Source organism: Ornithorhynchus anatinus, chromosome 4 (genome assembly GCF_004115215.2).
Source record: "Ornithorhynchus anatinus isolate Pmale09 chromosome 4, mOrnAna1.pri.v4, whole genome shotgun sequence".
Taxonomy (NCBI): Eukaryota; Metazoa; Chordata; class Mammalia; order Monotremata; family Ornithorhynchidae; genus Ornithorhynchus; species Ornithorhynchus anatinus.
Genome location: NC_041731.1, coordinates 41,395,227 through 41,420,830, shown reverse-complemented (window position 1 = coordinate 41,420,830; position 25,604 = coordinate 41,395,227). Strand labels below are relative to the sequence as shown.

The 25,604-nt window shown below is 46.5% G+C and overlaps 1 protein-coding gene and 1 non-coding gene across 3 annotated transcripts in view; one reads left to right on the top strand and one right to left on the bottom strand.

The window, feature by feature from the left end:
• NACC2 (NACC family member 2) overlaps positions 1-12,167 on the bottom strand; it is a 134,882-nt gene extending 122,715 nt beyond the window's left edge. Inside the window, exon 1 of one of the 2 annotated variants that reach the window (XM_029062460.2) lies at positions 11,794-12,167. The gene's annotated coding sequence lies outside the window, so the exon portion shown is untranslated. The remainder of the gene's footprint in view (positions 1-11,793) is intronic. The other variant, XM_029062461.2, reaches the window with a different exon arrangement.
• Positions 12,168-24,620: 12,453 nt separating this feature from the next.
• LOC114811577 lies at positions 24,621-24,758 on the top strand. The gene has a single exon (XR_003759274.1). It is a non-coding gene; the product is annotated as a small nucleolar RNA SNORA7 (small nucleolar RNA).
• Positions 24,759-25,604: the final 846 nt, after the last annotated feature.

Here is a 25,604-nt window from a genome sequence, read left to right as displayed (position 1 = left end):
AGACAACTCTAGAAAAGTAGCACTTGATTCTACAGTCTCCCATCCATGCACTTTAATAATAATTATGGTAATTATGGTATTTGTTAAGCGCTTACTATGTGTCAAGCACTGTTATATGCAGTGGAGTGGATACGAGGAAATCAGGTTGTTCCATGTGGGACTCACAGTCTTAATCCCCATTTTATAGATGAGGTAACACCTCCTATAAGGCAGATTTCTTGAGAAGATCTGCTACTCAAGGACCGAGGGTGAGACACAGCAACAGAACTCAGACAACTCTAGAAAAATAGCACTTGAGTCTACAGTCTCCCATCCACGCATTTTAAACACCTCCTGCACAGCAGACTTTTTGAGAAGATTTGTTACTCAAGGAAGCCCAGGGTAATAACTCTTCAGCTAAGCCCTTTGGCTGATTCACCCAATGAATTAAAAAAAAACTACATCCCACAGGGTCTGCTTCAAAGGTGACCTGCAGCCACCCCACCATGGGATACTCATTCAGCACTCGCAAGGTGCTAAGCACCGTACGGAACCCAGAAGTTCCTACTCCTCCCTCCCAAGACCTATCTTTCGAAGGAAAGCACAAATGACTTCCTTCACTGAAGTGAAGGTTACGGACCATTCTAAGGTGCTTCTAAGAAGAGTTGGGCATGGGGGCCAGGAGCCACTCTTGATCCATACTTCCACAGGCGGTCATCATTAAGGATCACCTGATTTCTAAGCCCTTGATTACCACTGGTCTGCATGAAGAGCTGCTACACTGTGGAGGTAGAGTAGAATCGGAGAGCTAGGAGGGACTGCTGAAGGACGTCCAGAGGTTTTCCTATCCAACTCCCTAAGGAGATGGAAGGAGAGGAAGAGCAAAGGAGAAAGAGGGAGAACAAAACCAGGCCTGTAGGGGTGATCCCAGAATCGCCTGCCATTCAGCAGGGGATAAAATGAAACATCACGGGAATTAAAATAAAAACCTAAAAACCATCAACATGTACCCCCTAGCTGAATGCCTTGAGGCGGCCTGGGAGACTGTCAGCAGTGTCAGGTTTGAGTCTGTCCCACCTCTTCTGGGTTTTCTGTGTGACCTGACGATGAGCCCGTTGTTGGGTAGGGATTGTCTCTATCTGTTGCCGAACTGCACTTTCCAAGCGCTTAGTACAGTGCTCTGCACACAGTAAGCACTCAAAAAAATAAGACTGAATGGTGATCACAACACTGTTAACTTAAATCTCAACCCATAAAATCCTCACTTCGGCCGGATTCTAATGTACTCCCTACCCTAGTGCTACTAAGAAGTGGCAAAGTTAACCGGTTTAAGTCCATGCCCTCCTATAGATTTCCCAGCTCACCTTATCAATCAATGGCATTTATTGATAGTTCTTGCAAGAGTAAAATACAATAGAATTGGTAGGCATGATTCCTGCTCTCAAGGAGCTTACTGTCTAGCAAGGGGGTTGAAGGCCAGTAAAAGGGCCCCAGGGCAGCCAGGAGATGTGATCGTGAATCCAAAAAATCCAAAAATGGGTTTATCAGCCCCTGATCCATAGAAAATTGGACAGAGAAAATTCCTAGTAACTGCAGGTCAGAACTCAGTACCAGTGGCCACTTGGTTAGCTGAGCTGGAAATGTCACCACTGATTAAGCCAGAAAGTCAGAGAAAAGAAGAAAATGTTAACTTTTCAAACAGGCCTGGGGCAGGTGAGCTCCCTTGCATCTGGTCCCTAGAGGTGAAAGCCCAAGCAATTCCGCTTAAGAAGGGAAAGGCTTTTGGATGTTGCTCTTCTATCCGGAAAGTGATTTGGGGACTGCAACATGTTCCAGAGATAATGAACTCCACGCCTCACCTCTTATTTTCCTATCTTGATGTATGAGCAGGTCTCAGCTGCCATGGCTGGTAAAATATGCAACACCTTTGACTCCTTGCCCTCGTTGAGTTATCATTCACAGTCCATTAGTGTCCTGACGGAGAAGACGGACTGTTCTATTCGGCTCTGCAGCTTCTTCTGCCTAGGGAAGACTTCGGTCTGCATGGGAGAACACACAGCCGCACACAGCAAAATCCTAAACACTCTCACTCTGTTTGCCGAATTCCCACATCACCCTATGGAAGGAAGATGAGATGAAGGGTCAAGAAAGGTCACGGGACCTCCTAGCCGAAAATATTCTGAGAACCTCCTGTCACGATCAGGCAAGTAAAGTAGACACAATAATCTAGTTTCTTTGAACAGTGTAGATAGACCAACTGGAAAATTCACCTCATATCATCCACCTCAAATAGACTGGTTGTCTCTTTGGAGCAAATTATGCAGATAACTACCAAACTTCTATTTCAGTCTTTATACTGACCCAATCCATAATCCTCAGCCTCCTCCAGTCATACCCAAAAAAGGGGATGGCATGTAAAAAAAAAAAAATCGGGGTAATGTCTCATTTAGGAGCTGAGAAATTCTAAACCATCAACTGTTAGGACATAAAGGCACTGGAATCATATTATCTAGAAGTTCACTGACAGTCCATTGGTCCATCTTTAAAATGCACTACAAAATGAAAGATGATAACATGGAAATGTTCTCAAGACTTAAATCATATACATTCTATTCTATTACTTCCTCCTATCTGTATTATACTTTAGTGTCTGCTGTCCCAGCTGGACTTAAAGCTCCTTGAGGATGCTCAGTAATGCTACTTTACTCTCCCATGTGCTTAGTACAGTCTTCTGCACACAACAGGGGTTAATAAATACCATCGACTGATTTGACTGAATTGATTATATGGAAGGTTTCAATCAATCAATGGCATTACCTGAGCACTTGCTCTGCAGAGCACTTTCCTAAGCTCTTGGAAGAGTACAACAGCGAGAGATGGTTGGGTAGTTCTAAACTAGGTCACCCACCAATCCACTGAAAAGCCCAAAAGCAGATCAAGTTTTCTTCAGCCCTTTAAGTCAGTCCTTCTTCCCCAGGCCCTCTAAAGCTATGGTAAAGACCAGATTTGAGAGTGTTACCCCTCATTCTTTGGCTGGGGCTGGGCCAGTCTGACTCAAAAGGTGAGAAGAGAACTTTTTTCTGTGGTCCTCTGCTGCTTAAAAATAATTGTATTTGTTAAGTGCTTACTATCTGCCAAGTACTGTACTAAATGTTGGGGTAGATACAAGATAATCAGAACCTAGAAGGGGCTCGTAGCCTCAATATGACGGAGGACAAGAATTGCATCCCCATTTGGCAGATGAGGGAAGTGAGGCACAGAGAAGTGAGGCGACTTGCCCAAGGTCACATAGTATGGAAAGTAGAAGAGTCAGGATTAGAATCCAGGTCCTCTGGCTCCCAGGCCCAGTGCTCTTTCCACTTGGCCATGATGCTTCCCTAAAATGCCAAAAAACAAAGGCAAAAAAAAAAAAAAAAAAGGAACACAGCACAGCTGAGTTAGGACACCCACAAGCTTGCAAGAGACAGAGCCAGAAAGCAATATGGAAGTCAGAAGACCCAGAGTCTAACCCTCAACCCTATATAGAGTAACCCTGAACAAGTTCCTCCAAAGTCTCTGTGACTCCATTTCCCCCCGGTGGACATGGATGAGTCTAGGCAAGACACTGAGATAAGTTTAGCATTTTAGAATTCAGCTTTCACAGGACTGCTAAGGAAAGCCCAGAGTTAACCAATTGACATTTCAGATCAAACCTGCCGAAAGAATATTTAAACAAAGTCTTAAAAAAAAAAACTGATCTTAACTGGGACAGGGGCATTTTTGTTCCAGTTTCATCTCAGAAAGGGCTCCCACAAGACCAGGAAGGGAACACGCAGTTCGGATCTGAAGGAGAGGTGCATGGAATTCATTTCCCACCTCCCAACCAAAAATAAACAAACAAAAATCCCAGTTTCAGTAGCTTGAGAATACCTTAGCTCCTTATTAACAGGAATCGTCAATCAGCAGAAAAGGGATCCGCTGAGGAGGCAGATAATTGATATCGGGTCAAAAATAACCTCAAGTGTGTAAATCAAGATTTGCCTGAAGGAGCAGAACACCTCCAATACACATCAGGAATGTCACCAGTTTTGAAAACTTTCTAGATAAATGAGAAGTCTTCAAGCATTTCACAGATACACTAAAATATATACATGACAATACATAAAGCTCCTCTCAGGTCTTATTCGATTGGGAATCCAGCAGAAGTTGCTTTCCTACTCCATAGATGATCAAGTCAAAGGAAATGATTCTCTACAGCACTTAGGTACATATCCATCTGTAATTCATTTTACTGACTTTCTCTCCCTCTAGTCTCTAAGCTCCTTGTGAGCCAGAATTTTGTCTACCTACTCTACTCTCCCAAGTGCTTACTACAGTGCTCTGCACACAGTAAGTGTTTAATAAATTGCACTGATGGAAAAAATAACACCTGCAGTGTTTGTTAAGTGCTTATTATATGCCGAGCACTGTACTAAGTGCTGGGATAGAAACAAGATAAACAGGCCCCACTTGGGTCTTACAGTCTAAGTAGCAGGGAGAACAGGTATTGAATCCCCATTTCGCTGATGAGGGAACTTAGTCCCAGAGAAGTTAAAAGGCTTGCCCAAGGCCATACAGCAGGTAATTGGCAGGGCCAGGATCAGAACCCAGGTCCTCTGATTCCCGAGCCTGTATTTTTTCCCAATAGGCCACGCTGCTTCTCAATGTAGCATGCAGAAGGGAGCCACGTGTGAGGCAAGTATCAGAGTAGGAGATGCTAGAATGTGCTACCAAGGAAGGTTGGAGTCTCTATCCCTGCTGCCAGGGGATCTTTAAGCAAAGAATCAACGCTGATCTGTCCGGATGGTTCATTCCTTCACCCGTCTACAGGCAGAGGAATGGAATGTGGAGCTTGAGGAATAAGTAGAACATCCATGTACAAGTGTGCTGGAAGGCAAGAGGAAATGTGCAATTGCAGTGAGGGGGAGGGGTCAGGCTGGTGAGGTAAATTTGGGAATCATCCTCAGAGAGGTGGCTGCTGAAGCTATAGAAGGAGTAAGTGTAAAGTGAGACGAGAGGAAGACCCAAAATAGACCCCTGAGAGATTCATTCAACTCCATTGTATTTATTGAGTGCTTACTGTGTGCAGAGCACTGTAATAAGTGTTTGGGAGAGTACAATTCAACAATAAACAGACACATTCCCTGCCCACAACCATCTTACTGTCTAGAGATTACACAGTAATCTAAAATCTTACTAATTTTACTGTCGATTAGACTGTAAGCCCATCAGAGGGCAGGGACTGTCTCTATCTGTTACTGATTTGTACATTCCAAGCGCTTAGTACAGTGCCCTATACATAGTAAGCGCTCAATAAATACTATTGAATGAATGGAGGGAGGGAGACATCAATAGAAATAAATAAGTTACAGATGTGTACATAAGTACTTAGGTACATATGTACATAAGTGCTGCGGGGCTGGGAGAGGGGAAGAACCAAGAGAGTAAGTCAGGGCTAAGGCAGAAGGGAGTGGGAGAAGAGGAAAGGAGAGGCTTAGTCTGGGAAGGCCTCGTGGAGGAGATGTGCCTTCAATAAGGCTTTGAAGTGGGTGAGAGTAGCTGTCCACAGTTAGGGATTGGAGGCCTCTCAATCAGCAGGCTCCTTCTCTGCTGCCTTCTTCTGCAACACCTCAGTTCATTCCTTTCAGATTTCAGATCAGCAGCCATCCCATCATTTACTTCTTAGAGTTTATTTATTTGACTTTCTTATGCTTATTATTTATATCTTCTCCCACTCTACGAAACAATTGTATATTACTTTAAGCTAAGAGGTCTTCCTCCATTAGATTATAAATTCCTCAAGGCAGGGCAACACCTTGTACTTCTTCAGATCCTCAGTATGTTTCCCAGTGTCTTAACCAGTACCGCTCTGCACATAGTGAGCATTTATTCAGCACTTTGATGATGATGATGCTCGCAAGAAAAGAGTGGCCCACAATATGCTTTATCATCCCAGGCACCTCTGGAGACTAAGGGCTAATCTGAGTTTAGGGAAAGGCAAAACATGTCAGTTGTATTCCTATTTTTCTGGGTGTGTGGGTCATCCTAAACTAATTACAGAGCCATGAACAAGACTATAAACTGGCCTTTAAAGTCCACTACTTAGAAAATAAGGCAGCATACATAACTCAGTATAGGAAAGGCACAAATGAGCTTGGAGTTGGGGAGGGGCTTGGGGGAACCCCACTAGATTCCTGGCCTTGTTCTTTTTCAGGGTAAGATCTAGAAACTGATGTTTCAAACTCTCCATCCTCGTCAGTCGAGATCATTTAATTAATGGTATACACCACTTTCTGTGTACAGAGCGCTGTACCCAGCACTTGAGAGAGTATTCATTCATTCAATCATAATTATTGAGCACTTACTGTGTGCACAGCACTGTACTAAGGGCTTGGAAAGTACAATTCGGCAACAGATAGAGACAATCCCTAACTAACAACGGGCTCATAGTCTAGAAGGAGGGAAACAGACAACAAAACCAAACATCACAAAACAACAGAATTGGTAGACCTGGCCCCTGCCCAGAGGGAGTTTACAGTTTAGAGAGGGAGTCAGACATTAAAGTGAATTACTGAGAGGTACATCACTGCTGTGGAGCTGGTGGGTGGAGGGTGGTGAATATCAAGTGCTTAAAGTACCAAGTCCCATGGCAACTCAAAAGGGAGAGGGAGTAGGGGGAATGAAGCTTAATCACGGACGACCTCTTGGAAGAGATGTGATTTCAATTAGACTCTGAAGGTGGGAAGACTGTTGGTATGTTGTATATGAAGGGGAAGGAGTTTCAGGCCAGAGGGAGGACATGGATAAGAGGTCAGTGGTGAAACAGACGAGCATGAGGTACAGTGAGTAGATTGGTGTTAGAGGAGCTAAGTGGTTGGAATAGGTTGTAGTTGGAAAACAGGGAGGTAAGATAGAAGTCTATATTCCCCTCTAGATGGTAAACTCGTTATGGGCAGAGACCATGTCGACTACCAACTTTGTATTGTACTTTCCCAAGCGTTTAGTACCATGCTCTGCACACATTCATTCATTCGATCATATTTATTGAGAGCTCACTGTGCACAAAGTATTGTACTAAGCACTCCAGGAGACTACAATATAACAACAGACACATTCCTGCCCACAACGAGCTCACAGTCTGTGAGCACTCACTAAATATTGATGATGATGATGGAAAAAGTGATTGAGTACTTTAAAGCCGATGGTTAGGAGTTTCTGTTTGACCCAGAGGTGGATGGGCACCCGCTGAAGGTTCCTGAGGAGTGGGGAAACCTGGACTGAACGTTTTTAGAAAAATGATCCGGGTAGCAAAGTGAGTACAGTAGGGACAGACAGGAGGCAGAGAGATCAGGGAGGAAGCTGATCAGCATAGTAGCAGTTTGGATGGAAAGGAAAGGATGGAGTTTAGTGATTATGTGAAGGATTTGGTGACATGTTGAATATGTGGGTTGAATGGGAGAGATGAGCCAAGGAAAATGCCAAGGCTTGTGAGACAGGGAGGACGTTGGTGCTGTGTACAGTGAGTACAGTGATGGAAAAGTCAGGGGTGGGGGATAGAGGGGACATGAAGATGGGGAGTTCTGCTTTGGACAAGTTAAGTTTGAGGTGTCAACAGGATTACCTAGGAGAGACATCCTGAAGGTAGGAGAAAATGCAGCAAGACTAAGGAGAGAGGTCAGGGCTGGGAATCATCTGTGTAGAGATGGTAGCTGAAGACAGAGGAGCAAATGAGTTCTTTGAGGGAATGGATGTAGTTGGAGAATTAGAAGGGGACCCGTTGATTTGGAAAGAAATATCTATAACTCTATTTATTAATACTGATGCTATTGATGCCTGCCTATTTGTTTTATTTTGTTTTGTGGTCTGTCTCCCCCCTTCTAGGCTGTGAACTCGTTGTTGGGTACGGATTGTCTGTTTGTTGCCGAAATGTACTTTTGAAGCGCTTAGTATGGTGCTTTGCACACAGTAAGCGCTCAATAAATACGACAATGAATGAACTAAGGCTTGAGGGACTCCCACAGTTAGAGGATGGGAGGCATAAGGGGAGCCAGCAAAAGAGACTGCGAATGAGCAGCCAGAAAGACAGGAAGAGAACCAGGAAAGGACAGTGTCAGTGAAGCCAATGAATTAATCAATTGTGTTTATGGAGTGCTTACTGTGTGCAGAGCACTTTCAAGATCAGTTGATGTTTCCGGGAGAAAGGAGTGGTCCACAGTGCTGAAGGCTGATGAGAGGCGGAGGAAGACTAGGATGAAGTCAAAGCTGATGGATTTGGCATACAGAAGGTCACTGGTGACCTTTGAGAGGGCAGTTTCTGTGGAGTGAAGAGGGCAGAAACCAGACTGGAGAGGGTCAAGGAGGGAATTGGAGGAGTGGAAGTGGAGGCAGCGGGTACAGGCAACTCACTCGAGGAGTCTGGAAAGGAATGGTAGGAGGGAGATGATGCAAAAACCAGAGGGAGTCAAAGGAGGGTTTCTTCAGGATAGGGGATATATGAGGATGTTTGAAAGCAGAGGGGAAGAAGTCATTAGAAAAAGAAGAACTGAGGATGGTGGTCATGGAGGGGGCAAGTGTAAAGGTGTAAAGGCATGGGGTCAGAGGTGCAGGTGGAAGGGGTAGATTTTGAGAGGAAGTGGGAGAGTTCCTCTTGGGATACTGCTGGGAATGATGGGAAAGTGAGTGCCCACACATACCTAGTTACAAAATGTCTTCATTTCCCTCCAATTATAATGTCTAAAATCTTTCATTTTAAAGACAAATGTATCTGGTCTACATACACACAAATTAATCATCTTTAAAGTTGTTTTCCAGGGCCAGCCCTCCCCCAGGAGGGTTGCCAATAGACCTGCCTAGATTATTCCTGGCATTAGATACAAACTGCCTCCTGGTACCACCCCATGCGAACCCTACACCACCCCAGAGAACCAAAACATGCTCATAATAAAAATAAGAGGTGAGGATGAACTCTTCTGAACAATCCACTTTGGAAATAACATGTTCATCCTCCAGAGCAACAGACCAAAGATTCCCTGTGCTTTGATTTTCTCAGTCTACCCTTTGGGCTGAGCCATTTGGACCACTCTTTGTACACAGCGGCCCTGCAGTGGCTACCCTGGGCCTAGCAAGCTAGCTAAAATGCAATTAAAGAGCAGCAAGTAGTGGATTTGGAAAGAGGTGGGGGACAGACATGGAGCACGGTGGGGTTTCACGGGAGTTAGCTACTACAACCCAGCCCGCATGCTTCGCTCCTCTGAATGCTAGCCTTCTCAATGTACCTCTATCTAATCTATCTCACCGCCGACCTCTCGCCCATGCCCTGCCTCTGGCCTGGAGTGTCCTCCCTCCTCATATCTGACAGATAATGAGTCTCCCCACCCTTCAAAGCCTTATTGAAGGCACATCTTCTCCAAGAGGCCTTCCCTGACTAAGCCCTCCTTTCCTCTTCTCCCACTCCCTTCATTCATCACTCTCCCCAAGCCCCACAGCACTTAGGTACATATCTGTAATTATTTATTTATATTAATGCCTGTTTCCCCTTCTAGACTGTTAGCTCATTGTGGGCAGGGCATGTATCCATTTATTGTTGTACTGTGCTCTCCCAAGAGCTTAGTACAGTGCTCTGATCTCAGTAAATCCTCACTAAATACAACTGACTGACTTCCCACCTTCTCCACCAGCGAGGTGCAATAGATCCACAGGAGTCGTGGAAGCCCATTCTCCCCCTCTATACTGTAAGCTCATTTTTTCTGTGGTACCTGTTAAGAGCTTACTATGTGTCAAACACCATTCTAAGCGTTGCCGTAGATACAAGTTTATTACGTCGGCTACGGTCCCTGTCCCACAAGGGGCTCACAGTCTAAGTAGGAGGAAGAACGGGGGAACTGAGGCACAGAGAAGGTAATTGACTTGCCCAGCAAGCAATAGGCAGAGCTAGGATGAGAACCCAGGCCGAAGCACTAGGCCATGCTGCTTCTCATGGCGGACAGGGAATGCACCTATGAAACTCTGTTGTGTGGTACTCCCCAAACACTTAGTACAGTGTTCTACAACCAATCTGCACCCTTGATTGATTATAGATAACCCCACCCTTCCCGAGCTAGATGATTAACTCGAATTGCTTTGAGATGCTACTGGAGGAGCATGGAAACTCTTGCTTAACGTGGCTTTAGGTTGGTCAAGGTAAACTACCCTTCAGGTACCCTTCACTAGGTCTTAACTGGAAAGACAAACAACGGTGCTCCTTGTCATCCCACAACTTCTCAGGAGAGAGGCAGAGAAGTCAATACCAAAACTGATCCGGTAGTGTGTAATAGGGATCCTCATTTTAGGTGATGTGGCACTTTTCCTTACTGGGAATACATCTGACTAAACCCAGCACTCAGGTAGCCATAAACTGTATTGCTAAAACTGCTATCGTTTGCCCTGGAGAAGTCTTCCCACATAGTTCTGCCCTTCCAGCGATGGTACAGGACACATAACTGACTATGCAGCTCCATTTGAACAGGAAGGCTGACAAACTCAAACAAGCAGTCACATTTTCTGTCAGGTCAACACCTCAAGGAGTCCCAGCACCAACGGATGGCTCTGAATCGAAACACATGCTCTATGATATTTAATTACAAATGACCGTGGCCCCTTCCACCACAACCCAAAATAAGAATCTCTACGGTGAGTACTACGTTGCTCTAAAAGGCTTTTTGATTTCCATCCTTCCTATGCTAGGAATACACAGATCTCTCTCTCTCACACACACACACGCACAAAAGGATTAAAAAAAAAACTTTCCATCTGGTTATCCAATCCTTCAGAAATCAAAACAAAAGCCACTGGTGTGGGAAGGAGGGAGATGGGGTGGGGAAGAAGGGCGGTGGGGAGAACAATTAAAAATGAACTACGGACAGCAGTAACTTAATGAATAATGACCCTTTTTATCAACTCCATCTTGCGGGGAGAATGCGCCTTGAGAGGTCTAATCAGATTTGACCAGAATTTTCAACTTCTGTGGGGACGAAAAGGAAAGGAGGAAAAGAAAAAAAAAAATCCACTAGAGAGAAAATAGCAGCAAGTCAACCTGGGGAGGCGGTTAACCCCCTGCAGTCAGAAGGGAGGGGACTCCACCGGCTCCGCTAACATGCTAAGTTCTGCCCAGCCAGCATAGTTTTCCATTCTTGGTAGATAAAATTAGGCACAACGTTTCGCCTAAAGATTCGAGATCCAAAACCCAGGGAAAAGAGGGGGACGGGGTGGAAGGGGAGAGAGAGGGAGGAAGAAGAGTCGGTGAGTCCTTGGGCAGCAAGAGAGGGAGAGGATGGAGCCGGGAGAAGGGGGTGAGCCTGCAAAAGGGAGGTCACCCCCTCTTCCCTTCGGCCGTCCCATTCCGCTCCCATCCCTGGATCCAGCTGGAATCTGCAGCCCCCCAGGAGAAAGGGGGACACACACACGCAGCTGGAATGGGGGAGGAGGGCTCCCGGCTGCGACCCCCTTCCTGGAGTTGGAGGGTGGGCAACCCCCAAAATGTGGACCCACATCGGCCTGCCGAGGGGAGGTCGGGGATGGGGTGGGGGTTCGCTCCCCACTTTGGGAGGGTGGTGGGGAGGTGATGACCCCCGTTTGCCAGCAGCCGGTCCCCCACTTTCACTTTCCCGGCCGGCAGCCGGAGGAAGGAGGAGGGGGGCCCAGCCGGGGCAGGCAGGCCGGCCCCGCCCCGATGGAAACAAGTTGGGCTCCCCGGGTTTGGCCCTGCGGGGGCTGCGGGGGTCCGGGCAGGGGAAGGAAGTTGTCGGCGAGGGTTGGTACCTGCGGGGAGCAGCGCCGGGGCCTGCAGCAGCAGCAGCAGCAGCAGCAGGAGGAGGAGGAGGAGGAGCAGGTTTGCAGCAGCAGCAGCAGCAGCAGCAGGTTTGCAGCAGCAGCAGCAGGAGCAGCGGGGGCGGCCCCTTCCCCCCCTGCCGTCTGCACACCGGTCCGTCCTTCTGTCCGTCCTTCTGTCCGTGCTTCTGTCCGGCCGGCGGGGCCGGCAACTGTCCGTCCGGGCCGGGCCGGGCCGGGCCGGTCCTGGCTGGTCCTGTCCGGGCCGGGCTGGGCCGGGCCGGGGCTGGGCTGCGAGCTCACATGGACTTTCTCCCACCCCGCACGGTCCCCCCCGGCACGGCTCGGTGGCTCGGCTCGGCACGGCTCGGCTCGGCACGGCTCGGCTCGGCTCGGCTCGGCACGGCCCGGCAGACCACGGTTGGGGACCGGACCGGGAGGGGACCCGGGCGGGAGCGGGGACGGCAGGGGGGCGGGGCGGGGGCGGGGCGGACCCGGGAGAGGGACGATTTAAAGAGACAGCCCCGACACCTCCCTCCCCCCCCCGCCCTCTTTCCCCTCTCATTCATTCGTTCGTTCATTCGATCGTATTAATTCAGCGCCTACTCCGTGCACAGCGCTGGACTAAACGCTTGGAATGGACAGTTGGGCAACAGAGAGAGACCGTCCCTGTCCAATGACGGGCTCACGGTCTAATCGGGGGAGACGGACGGCAGAGCAAAACAGAACAAAACAAAAACAAGACAACATTAGAACGATAAATAGAATCAAGGAGATGGACACATTATTATTCCCTCCCCCTCTGTCTCCCCCTCCCTCCCCTTTCTCCTCTCTCCCTCTCTCTCCCCTCCCCTCTTAACTCTCTCCCCCTCTCTCCTCTCCCCTTTCTCCTCTCTTTCCCTCTGTCCCCTCTCTTTCCCTCTCTCCCCCCTCCCCTTTCTCCTCTCTTTCCCTCTGTCCCCCTCTCTCCCCTTTCTCCTCTCTTTCCCTCTCTCCCTCTCCCTTTCTCCCTCTCCCCCTCTCTCCATCTCTCTCACACACACTCTCGCTCTCTCTCACACAGACACTATCTCACAACCCTTTCTCACACACTCTCTCATTCAGTGGTATTTATTGAACACCTCCTGTGTGCAGAGCACTGCACTAAACCCTTGGTAGAGACCAGTAGAACACTTAGCCGTGGCACTCCCTGCCCATGATGACTTTACAGTCTAGAGAGGGGTGGGTTGATCCTTTTCATTCATTCGTTCGTCAGTGGTATTTACTGAGCGCTTCCTGTGTGCTGAGCACTGCACTAAGCCCTTGGGAGAGTACAGTATTTTGTGTTGGTGTGTATGCACGGATCTGCTTGTGCGCTTTTACCCCTGTCCTGGCTCCGGGCTAATCTGAGCCCACCCTCCCTGTCTGTGCTTACTGTGTGCAGAGTACTGTACTAGGCTCTGGGTACACTAGATCAGGGTTGGTAGACGTGTTTGTTTTTTGTTGTACTCTCCCACTCTCTCACACACACTCATACTCACATTCACACACACTCTCACATTCATACACACACAAAGTCACAGACGTATTCAAGACTGATACACATACACACATGACATTCACACCTAGACGACTCCAAAGCCTGTAAACACACACTCTCACACACACTCACCCAGACTCAGTCACCCACTCACAGTCACATGCACATATACTCACATCTGAGACACACACATATACAACTCAAATGCCCACATATGCTCACACAATCACAGATACCCTCACATAGACTCATACATGCGTATGTCCCATCCCACCCCATGCCCCCCACCAATCCAAGGGGAGAAAAGGCCTAGAAAAGAGGGGAGAGAAGAGATGGGGGGAAGGGAAAGAAAGAAAGAAAGAAAGAAGAGGACAGAGAATAGAGCAGGAATGAAAAGAGAGACCAGGATAAAAGAAAAAAGACTACGTGGGACAGCGCTGCATGGAAAAGAGAAGAGTCCAGAAGGAAAAAGGCTCCTACAATGACTCCTTCCTCTGTCTCCCCCAGATTGTCTAAATCTCCCCAGGCAGCTGGGGTGACCTCTCCCTGAGGGGAAGGAGCCTTACCAGCCAACAGTGGGGTTGAGGAGGCCAGAAAATCTCCCATTGCTCCAGAATGGGTGTGTGCCGTGGGGTGGGCGGGTGGTTGTGGAAGTCAGTGACTACCTCTGTCCCAATGGCAACCCCACAGTGCATTTATCAGTTAATGTTCCGAAAGTGCTCTGGAGATGGAACTAGCTAAGTGTGTTTCTACCGTGGGCACCTGTTCGGCTCCAAATGCGTCCATCCCAAGTGAAATGACAACATGGAAGGTGGGGAAGCTGGGAACAGACTCTATTCATTGGCATTTATGGAGAGCCATAAAAAATACCTATGTGGAAATGTCCTTTTGCTAATCACGAACAATGCAACCTCTGTGTCAGCTTCTTCCTCAAATTGTGCATCCAAAGCAACAACACTGAATAAAGATGGCAGAGCCACCTATCCTGCTCATTTCCACTATATGTCCCTGAAATACCCCTGAAAGAGTTAAGTGCTCATTCCCTCCCACAAGTCTCCTGAATCCATCTATTCTGCCTGTAGGACAGTGCCCTAATGCTGTGCTTAAGTGCTTTGTGAGGCACTGTGGAATTATGCATATTTGGCAAAGGCTTAAGGAGATAACCAAAGAAATACTCTTTATTCAATGTTGCCATTTATTATTTTTCAGGAGGAAGGAGAAGACAAGAAAATGAAATATGTTTGGATGCAGCTACTTGTCTGCCTTCAAATCCTGAGTGAGCATAACATTCACGCTGTGACTCATGGGACAATCCTCATACACCCATTTAGTCCCACACAGATAAACAAACCGACCCCCATGGTTCCCAGGGAACTTAAATTCCTGACCATTTGAACAAGGACATCGTTTTAAGTGGATGGAAATAAAATATACCTACAAAGACAATGAGCACAGAGCCATGGACATCCCCGAAATCCGAAGCTCAAACACAGAGCCTGGGTCTACAGGGAAGGGGAAAGCTGAGGAACCAAAGGTCACCAGCCTGGAGCATGGCGGGCTTTAAAAAAAATGATACTTGTTAACCACTTACTATGTGCCAGGGACTGTATTAAGTGCTAGGGTAGATACAAGCTAATTAGATTGGACACAGTCCATGTCCCACATAGGGCTCCCAAGTCTTAATCCGCATTTTACAGGTGAGGTGGTTGAGGCACAGAGAAGTTAAGTGAGTTGCCCAAGGTCACAGAGCAGACAAGTGAAGCAGCGTGGCCTAATGGAGAGATCAGGGGCCTGGGAGTCGGAGGACCTGAGTTCTAATCCCAGCTCTACCATTTGTCCGCTGGGTGACCTTGGGCAAGTCATTTAACTTCTCTCTGCCTCAGTTAACTCATCTGTAAAATGGGGATTAAGACTGTGAGCCCTAAGTAGCTCAAGGACTGTGTCCAACCTGATAAATTTGTATCAACCCCAATGCTTAATACAGTGCCTGCCACATGGTAAGTACTTAACAAATACCATAAAAATTTGATAGAGCCAGAATTGTAACTCAAGTTCTCGAGCTCCCAGGCCCGTGTTCTTTCCACTAGGCTACCCGGCTTCACTACATACCCCCATCACTCCCAGAGGCAACCTAGAAGTATTTAATGGCCTAGGTACTTACTAGGTACTCACAGTCTCTGGGATAGAATATGCACATGTTGGGGACACTGAAAGATTCCCCGGTTAGTAGAGGTTCTCAACACTCATGCAGTTGTCAGAGAAAAGGTTCAGCAAGGTTTAATTACTGCCTAACAGGAACTCATATTACTAAAATCGCAGACTCTTTGCAGTCACATAAGTCCCCCCAAACAAAGACCAGCTCACACACACCAGGGATACAGCCCAATCTGTCCCTTGTCGAACTCAAAGTCCCCAGCCATTGTTCTTTGTCCTGAGGAAAGCTCCCCTGCTGGTTGAATAGTCCCTGAACTCAGCACAAGCACTCTGGTATTCAGTTCCTTCAGTCTTCACCGGGTGCAAATGGTCCTGGGCCTTTCTCCTCAGGGGAAATTCAATCTAGGAGATTCACTGAGCCTCTCTTTCTCTCTCTCTCTCTCACTGCCAATCCCTGGCTCACATCTTCCCTCTGGCCTGAAATTCTCTCCCCTTTTCATAGCAAACAGACCACCACTGTCCCCACCATCAAAGCCTTAAATAATAATAATAATGATGATGGTATTTGTTAAGTGCTTACTATGGGCCAAGCACTGTTCTAAGCACTGGGTTGATATAATAATAATAATAGTATTTAAGGGCTTACTATATGCCAAGCACTGTACTGCTACTACTAATAATATGATGGTATTTGTTAATCACTTACTATGTGCCAAGCACTGTTCTAAGCGCTGGGGGATACAAGGTAATCAGGTTGTCCCACGTGGGGCTCACAGTCTTAATCCCCATTTTACAGATGAGGGAAGTGAGGCACAGAGAAGTGAAGTGATTTGCCCAAAGTCACACAGCTGACAAGTGGTGGAGCCAGGATTAGAACCCATGACCTCTGACTCCCAAGCCCAAGGCCTTTCCACTGGACCACGCTCCTTCTCTAAGCACTGGTGGGGGGGGACGGGGGACACAAGGTAATCAGGTTGTTCCACGTGGGGCTCCCAGTCTTAATCCCCATTTCACAGATGAGGTAACTGAGGCATAAAATTAAGTGATTTGCCCAAAATCACATGGCTGACAAGTGGTGGAGCCAGGATTAGAATCTATTAACTCTGATTCCCAAGGCCATGGTCTTTCCACTGAACCATGCTGCTTCTCTACATCTCATATATATCTCCTCCAATCAGTCATATTTATTGAGCTCTTACTGTCTGGAGAACATTGCACTAAGTGCTTGGGAGAGTACAATATGACAATATAACTGATATGTTTCCTGCCCACAAAGAGCTTAAAGTACCAGAGGCCTTCCTCAACTAAACCCTCCTTCCACATATACCCTCTCCCTTCTGTGTCCCTTATGCACCTGGATCCCTGCCCTTTAAGCACTGATAAACTCCCCACGGGCAGTCGACCCCTGGCCCATGTCCTACCTCTGGCCTGGAATGCCCTCCCTCCTCACATCCACCAAACTAGCTCTTTCTCCCTTCAAAGCCCTATTGAGAACTCACCTCCTCCAGGAGGCCTCCCCAGACTGAGCCCCCTTTTTCCTCAGCTCCTCCTCCCTTCCCCATTCCCCCTACTCCCTCCCTCTGCTCTACCCCCTTTCCCACCCCACAGCACTTGTGTATGTTTGTACATATTTATTATTCTATTTATTTTATTAATGATGTGCATATATCTATAATTCTGTTTATTTTGATGCTACTGATGCCTGTCTATTTGTTTTGTTTTGTTGTCTGTCTCCCCCTTGTAGACGGTGAGCCTGTCGTTGGGTAGGAATTGTCTCTGTTGTCGAGTTGTACTTTCCAAGCACTTAGTACAGTGCTCTGCACTGAGTAAGTGCTCAATAAATACGATTGAATGAATGAATGAATGAAAGGTACAAGTCCATAATTTATTTTAATGTGTATCTCCCTCACTAGACTGTAGACAGGGAATGGGTGGCACCAATTCTATTGTATTCTCCCAAGCTGTTAGGACAGTGTTCTGCACACAGTGAGTGATCAATAAATACCACCTTTTGATTGATTTAGGAAGGATTCCAGTGTATCCCCCGCTTCCTCCTCAATCCTGATCATCATGGCTCCAGGCCCTCTTCCCCTAGGGTTCTTCCTTCCAAGCTTGACATTCCTTGTTAATAGGGGCTGGGCTGAGGGCATTGTGCTGAATTTCAGGGTCTTTATTCTGTAAAGGTGAAAATCATCAACACCTATGTCTTTATTGTCCTTGGAAACAAAGGGCCAACTGCTTTCCCCAGGCAGAGGTCCAAATTCAGAACACACAGATACACACACACACACACACCCATCCTCAGTTTGAGCCTCTTTTAGACTCCATAAAGTCCCATAATGGACTGACAAGTCCTCTTCCTAGCCCAGGGTTCTGAATAACAGTAATAATAATAATAACAATCGTGGTATTCATTAAGCCCTTCCTATGTGCCAGTCGCTGAACTAAACTCTGGGGTGGACACAAACAAATTCAGTTGGAAAGAATCCCTGTTCCACATAGGGCTCACAGTCTTAATCCCCATTTTTCAGATGAGGTAATTGAGGCACAGAGAAGTGGAGTGACTTGCCCAAGGGCAGACAAGGGGAGGATCCAGATTAGAACCCCAAGTCCTTCTGACTCCCAGGCTTGAGGTCTATCCACTAGACCATGCTACTTCTCCAACGGCAGGCCCCACATGAGTTCTGACACCATTTCTACTTTCAGGACCCTTTTTCCAGGCTCAGCTTCAAATTTCCTTTGGCTCAGCTTCCTCCCAAGTCCAGGTCAATACAAGGCCAAAAAGCCACTTCTGTGCTGCTGACATCACTTTTTTGGCTCTCCCGTCTATAGAGCTCAGGGGAGCTTTTTCATGAGCAAGTGCGAAAAATGCCAAAGGAACACTATCAGATCGGATTCATCTCCTCTGTGATGCTGAGGGGATTCCAAATCAATTCCCAAGGTCAGACATATGCTAAAAAAATTCCCCTATCCAAGAGCCCCATGGACGGTACACATTTGGTGCTGTGGGACATTATTTTCTTTCTTACAAATAAGGATTAAGAATTCACTTTGCCAGACTGTGCAGTTTTTTCAATCAAAACCAGCATTACGCACATCATTTCCCCCACTTGTTGATGCATAATTCCCCATGCCTGAAAACACAGGGCCTACAAAATGTCAGAAATGAATTCTTGGCCCGGTTCAGAATGAACCTGAGCGTCTTGGAATCATGCCCTTTGTGGAGACCTGCCTGAGGTCCTTCCCCAGAATTTGCCCTCTCCCTTCATAAAGGTCTTAATTGCCCTTAGCAATTCCATCAGTATCATCTACAGGCTATATGCTTTATCAAGTGGCAAGACAAGAGCATGAACAATATTAATGGCACTTATTAATTAATTAATTCATTCAGTCGTATTTATTGAGCACTTGCTGAGTGCAGAGTCCTGTACTAAGCACTGGGGAGAGTATAATGTAGCAATAAACAGATACATTCCCTGCCCACAGCGAACTGACAGTCTAGAGAGTCTAAGTTAAGCTCTTACTATGTGCCAAGCACTGGGGTGCATACAAGATAATCAGGTCCTATATGGGGCTCACAGTCTAAACAGGCGGGAGAACAGGTTTGAATCCTCATTTTGTAGATAAGGGCACTGAGGCACAGAAACCTTAAGTGCCTCGCCCAAGGTCATACATACAGCAAGTATGTGGCTGAACCAAGATTAGAACCCAAGTTCTCCCAATTAATCAATCAATCAATCATATTCATCACCCGGAGCCTTGGAGCCATTACCACGTGGACCCGGGATCTCTGCTCTCATGGAGGCTCGCATCTCCTCCTGCCTCCAGGACGTCTCCACCTGGATGTCGGCCCGCCACCTAAAACTCAACATGAGCAAGACTGAGCTCCTCATCTTCCCTCCCAAACCCGGTCCTCTCCCAGACTTCTCTATCACCATTGATGGCACGACCATCCTTCCCGTCTCTCAGGCCCGCAATCTCGGTGTCATCCTTGACGCGTCTCTCTCGTTCACCCCACACATCCTATCCGTTACCAAGACCTGCCGGTTTCACCTCTACAATATCGCCAAGATCCGCCCTTTCCTCTCCACCCAAACGGCTACCTTACTGTTACGGGCTCTCGTTATATCCCGGCTAGACTACTGGGTCAGCCTTCTCTCTGACCTCCCTTCCTCCTCTCTCGCCCCGCTCCAGTCTATTCTTCACTCCACTGCCCGGCTCATCTTCCTGCAGAAACGATCTGGGCATGTCACTCCCCTTCTTAAACAACTCCAGTGGTTGCCTATCGACCTCCGCTCCAAACAAAAACTCCTCACTCTAGGCTTCAAGGCTCTCCATCACCTTGCCCCTTCCTACCTCTCCTCCCTTCTCTCTTTCTACCGCCCACCCCGCACGCTCCGCTCCTCTGCCGCCCACCTCCTCACCGTCCCTCGGTCTCGCCTATCCCGCCGTCGACCCCTGGGTCACGTCCTCCCGCGGTCCCGGAACGCCCTCCCTCCTCACCTCCGCCAAACTGATTCTCTTTCCCTCTTCAAAACCCTACTTAAAACTCACCTCCTCCAAGAGGCCTTCCCAGACTGAGCTCCTCTTCTCCCTCTACTCCCTCTGCCATCCCCCCTTTACCTCTCCGCAGCTAAAGCCTCATTTTCCCCTTTTCCCTCTGCTCCTCCACCTCTCCCTTCCCATCCCCACAGCACTGTACTCGTCCGCTCAACTGTATATATTTTCATTACCCTATTTATTTTGTTAATGAATTGTACATCGCCTTGATTCTATTTAGTTGCCATTGTTTTTACGAGATGTTCTTCCCCTTGACTCTGTTTATTGCCATTGTTCTTGTCTGTCCGTCTGCCCCGATTAGACTGTAAACCCGTCAAACGGCAGGGACTGTCTCTATCTGTTGCCGACTTGTTCATCCCAAGCGCTTAGTACAGTGCTCTGCACATAGTAAGCGCTCAATAAATACTATTGAATTAATTCATTCATTCATTCAATCATATTTATCAAGCGTTTACTGTGTGCAGAGCATTGAACTAAGTGCTTGGAAAGTACATTTCGGCAACAGATAGAATCCCTACCCAACAACGGGCTTATATTTATTGAGTGCTTACTGTGTACAGAGCACTCTACTAAGTGCTTGGGAGAGTACAATATAACTATAAACAGCAACATTCCCTGCTCATAAAGAGTTTACAGTCTAGAGGAGGAGACAGACATTAATATAAATAAATAAATTACAGATACATATATAAGTGTTCAGGGCTGGAACGGGGGAGATGAGTCCCACAGCAATTATGTACATATCTGTAATTTATTTATTTGTATTGATATCTGTCTCCCCTCCCCCCCGCCCCACCAACCCCCAAACTCTAAGCTTGCTGTGGGCAGGGAATATCACTGTTTATTGTAGCATTGTACTCTCCCAAGCGCTTAGGACAGTGCTCTGCACACAATAAGTGCTCAATAAATACAACTGAACAAATGAATGAATAAAGGGAGCAAGTCAGGACTACACAGAAAGGAGTGAGAGAAGAGGAAAGAAGGGCTTAATCAGGGAAGGCCCCTTGGGGGAACTGTGCTTTCAGTGAGGCTTTGAAGGGAGTGGGGAGGGTGCTTACTGTGAGCAGAGCACTCTCCTAAGTGCTTAGGAGAGTACAATACAACAGGATTGGTAGACATGTTCCCTGCCTACAGCAAGCTTACAGTCTAGAGGGGGACTCCCAGTGGGACTCTGACTCCCAGGCTTGGACTCTTTCCACTCGACCACACTGCTTGATTAGCTTGTATCTACCCCAGCACTTAGTGCAGTGCCTGGCACTTATTAAGTGTTTAACAAATACCATGAAAAAAAAAGTTCTGGATGGTAGTCTGTCTCTTAGCATCTAAATTATGCCACCATAAGACAGTTAAAGTAGGATGGGACATGAGAGGAGCAGATGTGACCGTTGAAACCCCAAACAATTGCTGTTTGGAGAGTTGAATTTGGGAAAGCAAAAGAGAGAAAGGCAAAGGAAATTTTTTAAGGATGCAGTAAAACCAACCCTCAGACAGTGCTGCGTCCCTGCTGAAAACTGGGAATCAACTGCAGAGGATAGACTTCATTCATTCTATCTTGTTTTGTGCTGCCTAATGTTTGCAGTGCCTGGCTTTGGTTTCTCTTTTGCCTAAACGTCTCTAGTTCTTTATGAAGATTATGCTCAACAAAAGCCACTCCCTTCTTAATAGCAGTTGCCATATTAGTCTGATTGTACTTTCCAAGTGAAAAATAAGCCTTCATTCATTCATTCAATCGTATTTATTGAGCGCTTACTGTGTGCACAGCACTGTACTAAGCACTTGGAAAGTACAATTAGGCTAATATGGCAACTGCTATTAAGAAGGGAGTGGCTTTTGTTGAGCAAAATCTTCATGAAGAACTAGAGACATTTAGGCAAAAGAGAAACCAAAGCCAGGCACTGCAAACATTAGACAACACAAAACAAGAGCCAGCCTTTTTGGGTATACTGTGGCCCGGACTGTGAGTCCTGCACTGGCCTTTTCACCACCTATTTCACCACCAATGGTCTTCTTTGAATACAAAACATAAAGATGAATATATATACGTATATATAATATATATATAATACATATATATATAGGCTTCAAGCACTATTTTGGGAAGTAAAACATGAGATTGAATTGAGAACACATTACCATAGAGGAGGAACAACCAAAAAAATTACACCTTCAAATTTAAAAGAACTATTTCTAGACATGAATAATAAGGAAAGTGTTCTAGTGGATAAATGATCATTTATCCGGCCTTGGAAATAACCAGGAATTCTTGAACAGTGTGACCCCTGGTGAAGCACTGCCCCTGGAATGCAATGAATTCGTGGAGAGAGTTTAAGGAGAGATAATGTCTATTTGTGTTGTAAAATGAAGTTATTTCTTGGGAATTTAATTTATTTTTGGAGAGCATAGAATATTGTAATTATTTACATATCTTTATATGCTACTATTTTTTCCCCATCTGTCACTTCCTCTGTTATTTTGGCATCTGTTTCCTTCTGTAGACTGCAAGCTCCTTGTGGACAGGTAACATGTCTATCATCTCTGTTATATTTACTCTCCTAAGTATTAGTAGAGTGCTCTGCACACAGTAAATACTCAGTAAATTCAACCGATTGATCAACTGAATAAATACCATTTATTGATGGATTACAGTCTTTGATCCCATTCAACTACCTCCTTCTTGATCTCACATTTCCTCTAGTCTCCAGGACACACTGGCATCTTAAATTCAGTATGTTTAAAATCACTCAGCTGATCTTCCCTCCCAAATTTTCTCCTTCATCTAATTTTCCCATCACAGTTAACAACATTACCAGCCTCCCTTTCTCTGGAGTCCTCAACCTTGATATTATTCTTGACTTCTTACCCTTTAACTCGCTCATTCAGTCGGTCATTAAACCCAGCTGGTTTTTCCTCCACCACATTTCCAGTATCATCCCCTTGCTCTCCATCCAAATGGCCATGTCCATGGTCCAGGCACTCACCCTATTCAGACAAGACTACTGCATTAATCTCTTCAACAGCTTCCCTTTTTTATGGCATTTGTTAAGCGCTTACTATGTGCCAGGAATTGTACTAAGCTCTGGGGTAGATACAAGCTAATCATGTTGGCCAAAGTCCACGTCCCACATGGGACTCACAGTCTTAATCTCTATTTTACAGATGAGGGAACTGAGACCCAGAGAAGTTGTGACTCACCTGAGGTCATTCAGCAGACAAGTAGCAGAATTGGAATTAGCCCAGGTCCTCTGACTCCCAGACCCCTGGTCTATCCACTAGGCCACAGTGCTTCTCTAAATGCCTCCAGCCTCTCCCTTTCCAGTAAGTAGTTCACTACTCTCTGGGTCATTTTTCTAAAACTCATTCTGTATACGTCTCTCCATCCTCAAAAGCCTTCAATGGTGTCCCATTCCTCTGCACATTAAAAAGTTACTTTTTGCCATTGGCTTTAAGGCTCCCCAATGCTCTTTACCCTCTCTCATTCACTCCACATCAGCTTGCAATCTTCATTCCTCTGAAGCTATCCTACTTAATGTGCATCTTTTCTGACACTCCTGCCTCTGACCCCTTCTTCATACCCTTTCTCTTGCATGGACTTGCCTCTCCATAGCAAATTTGCTAGACCACAGCTGTCCTCAAATCCCTTTCGAAACCCCACCTCCTCCAGGCTTTCCCCTTTAATATTTCTCAGCACATCATCTCCTCCCAGTCGCCACCTCAGCACCTGTACAGTTAAAATCACCCATGCTACTGACATATTTTAACTGACACACTATTATTTGAGTACTTGTTTTTTTCCTGGATCCATCTTTCCATTTGCTGCTTCTCTATCTATAATTACTATGTATCTCTCTCCTTACGATATCATAAGCTCCTTGAGGGCAGGGAGCAAGTCTTTCATCTCTATTGTACTTTTCCAAGCTCTGAATATACAGTGCAGTAGGTGCTCAAAAAGTATGATTGATTGACTGATGGATTGGGTGTGGTAGGTGGGAGGAGAAAGTTGTCAAAAGGAAACTCCAGGACTAGGAGCAGAGCATGGAAAAGAGTCAAAGGCGGGCGATCAAACGAACAATACATCGATCGAAGACAACGGCAGCAACTCAAGTTTTTTACCACATGGAAGTAGGCAATGGCAAACCATTTCCGGATCTCTACCAAGAAAACTCTATGGATACGCATACCAGAACAACTTTATTACAGAGGATGGGACGTTCTGAAGAGAGTGTGTCACGGAGTCGCTGTGGGTCGGAAATGACTCAACGGCATTTGAAGAAAAAGACTTTCTGACTTCCAGGCCCATGCTCTATCCACAAGGTCACGCCACTTCTCTGTGAGCCTTATGTGGGACAAGGACCTTGTCCAATCTGATTATCTTGTATCTATCCCATCACTAGTTTAGGCCTGGTACATAGTAAGCTCTTAACAAATACCTCAATTGTTATTATTCTCCTTATTATGATTTTCTAAGTTAGACACAACAGAATTGGTAGATGTGATCTCCACCCAAATGGAGTTTACAGTCTAGGGGAGAGATAGACATTAGAAAAAAATCTCAGATTGGGGAATAGTAGAGTATGAGGATATGTACCCCCTCTCAGGGTCACACCTGGAGAGTTTTCAGTACTCTTCCAGTCTAGACTACGGGAGGGAGAGTCAAGCAGAGGCCTACCCATTCCATTCCTAGCTTGGGCAGTGGCTAGCGAATGGAAGGCCATCTGGTACAAGTCAAAACTCACCTGTGCTGGGCAGCAGCAGCAGGGGAGAGAGTTGAGGGTGGAGACTCAAGTTTACTGCATGAAGGAGACAATGGTAAACCACTTCTGTATTTTTACCGATAAAATTCTATGGATAAACTACCAGAACGATTGCAGATGAAAGTGGGGCGTTCTGTGAGAGGTGTGTCCATGGTGTTGCTTTGGGTCGGAGACAACTTGACAGCGTAAGGCAAGATAAAACAAGGATAAGAACATAAGTCCTGGGGGGCTGGCTTGAGTATTCAAGTGCTCGAGAGATATATAGGCAAGGGCATAGTGGATGTAAAGGGAAGGTCGGCGAGGGATGGTCTCCCTAAGAAGTCACTTCCCCCCATCCCAAACCAACTGTGGGAAGTAACCTGTCTCACATCTTGTCCCACCTCTGCATTCACCACTACCAGGAGACAACGGGGTCACCGCTGCCTGCGCCACCAATGGTCACCGGCCCCATCAAGTTGCCACAGAGATCGCTAGGTGAGTAGAAATGACTGTTGTTGCCATCCACTTTATCCTCAAAAAAAATCACCCAGGACCAATTTCCATCAGAGTTTTTCGTGTTCTGCTGCCTCCCAGAATGGAATTCTCCAGCCAGAATCAGGCCCTTTTGCTGACCCTCCATCCTGCCATGCTCCCCCATGTCCTTCCGCCTCTCGGTTTCAGGCAGTTCCATGGGAGGAAGGGATTTTTACATGCTGCCGCTGCATCTTGTTTGTTTTCATTCCCTTTGCTGAGCTAACATGATTACAGCATTTGCATCCTGCAAGAAAAAGATAAGTCATTCTGGCTCCCTGGTAGAATACCATGCTGAAACTATTGTT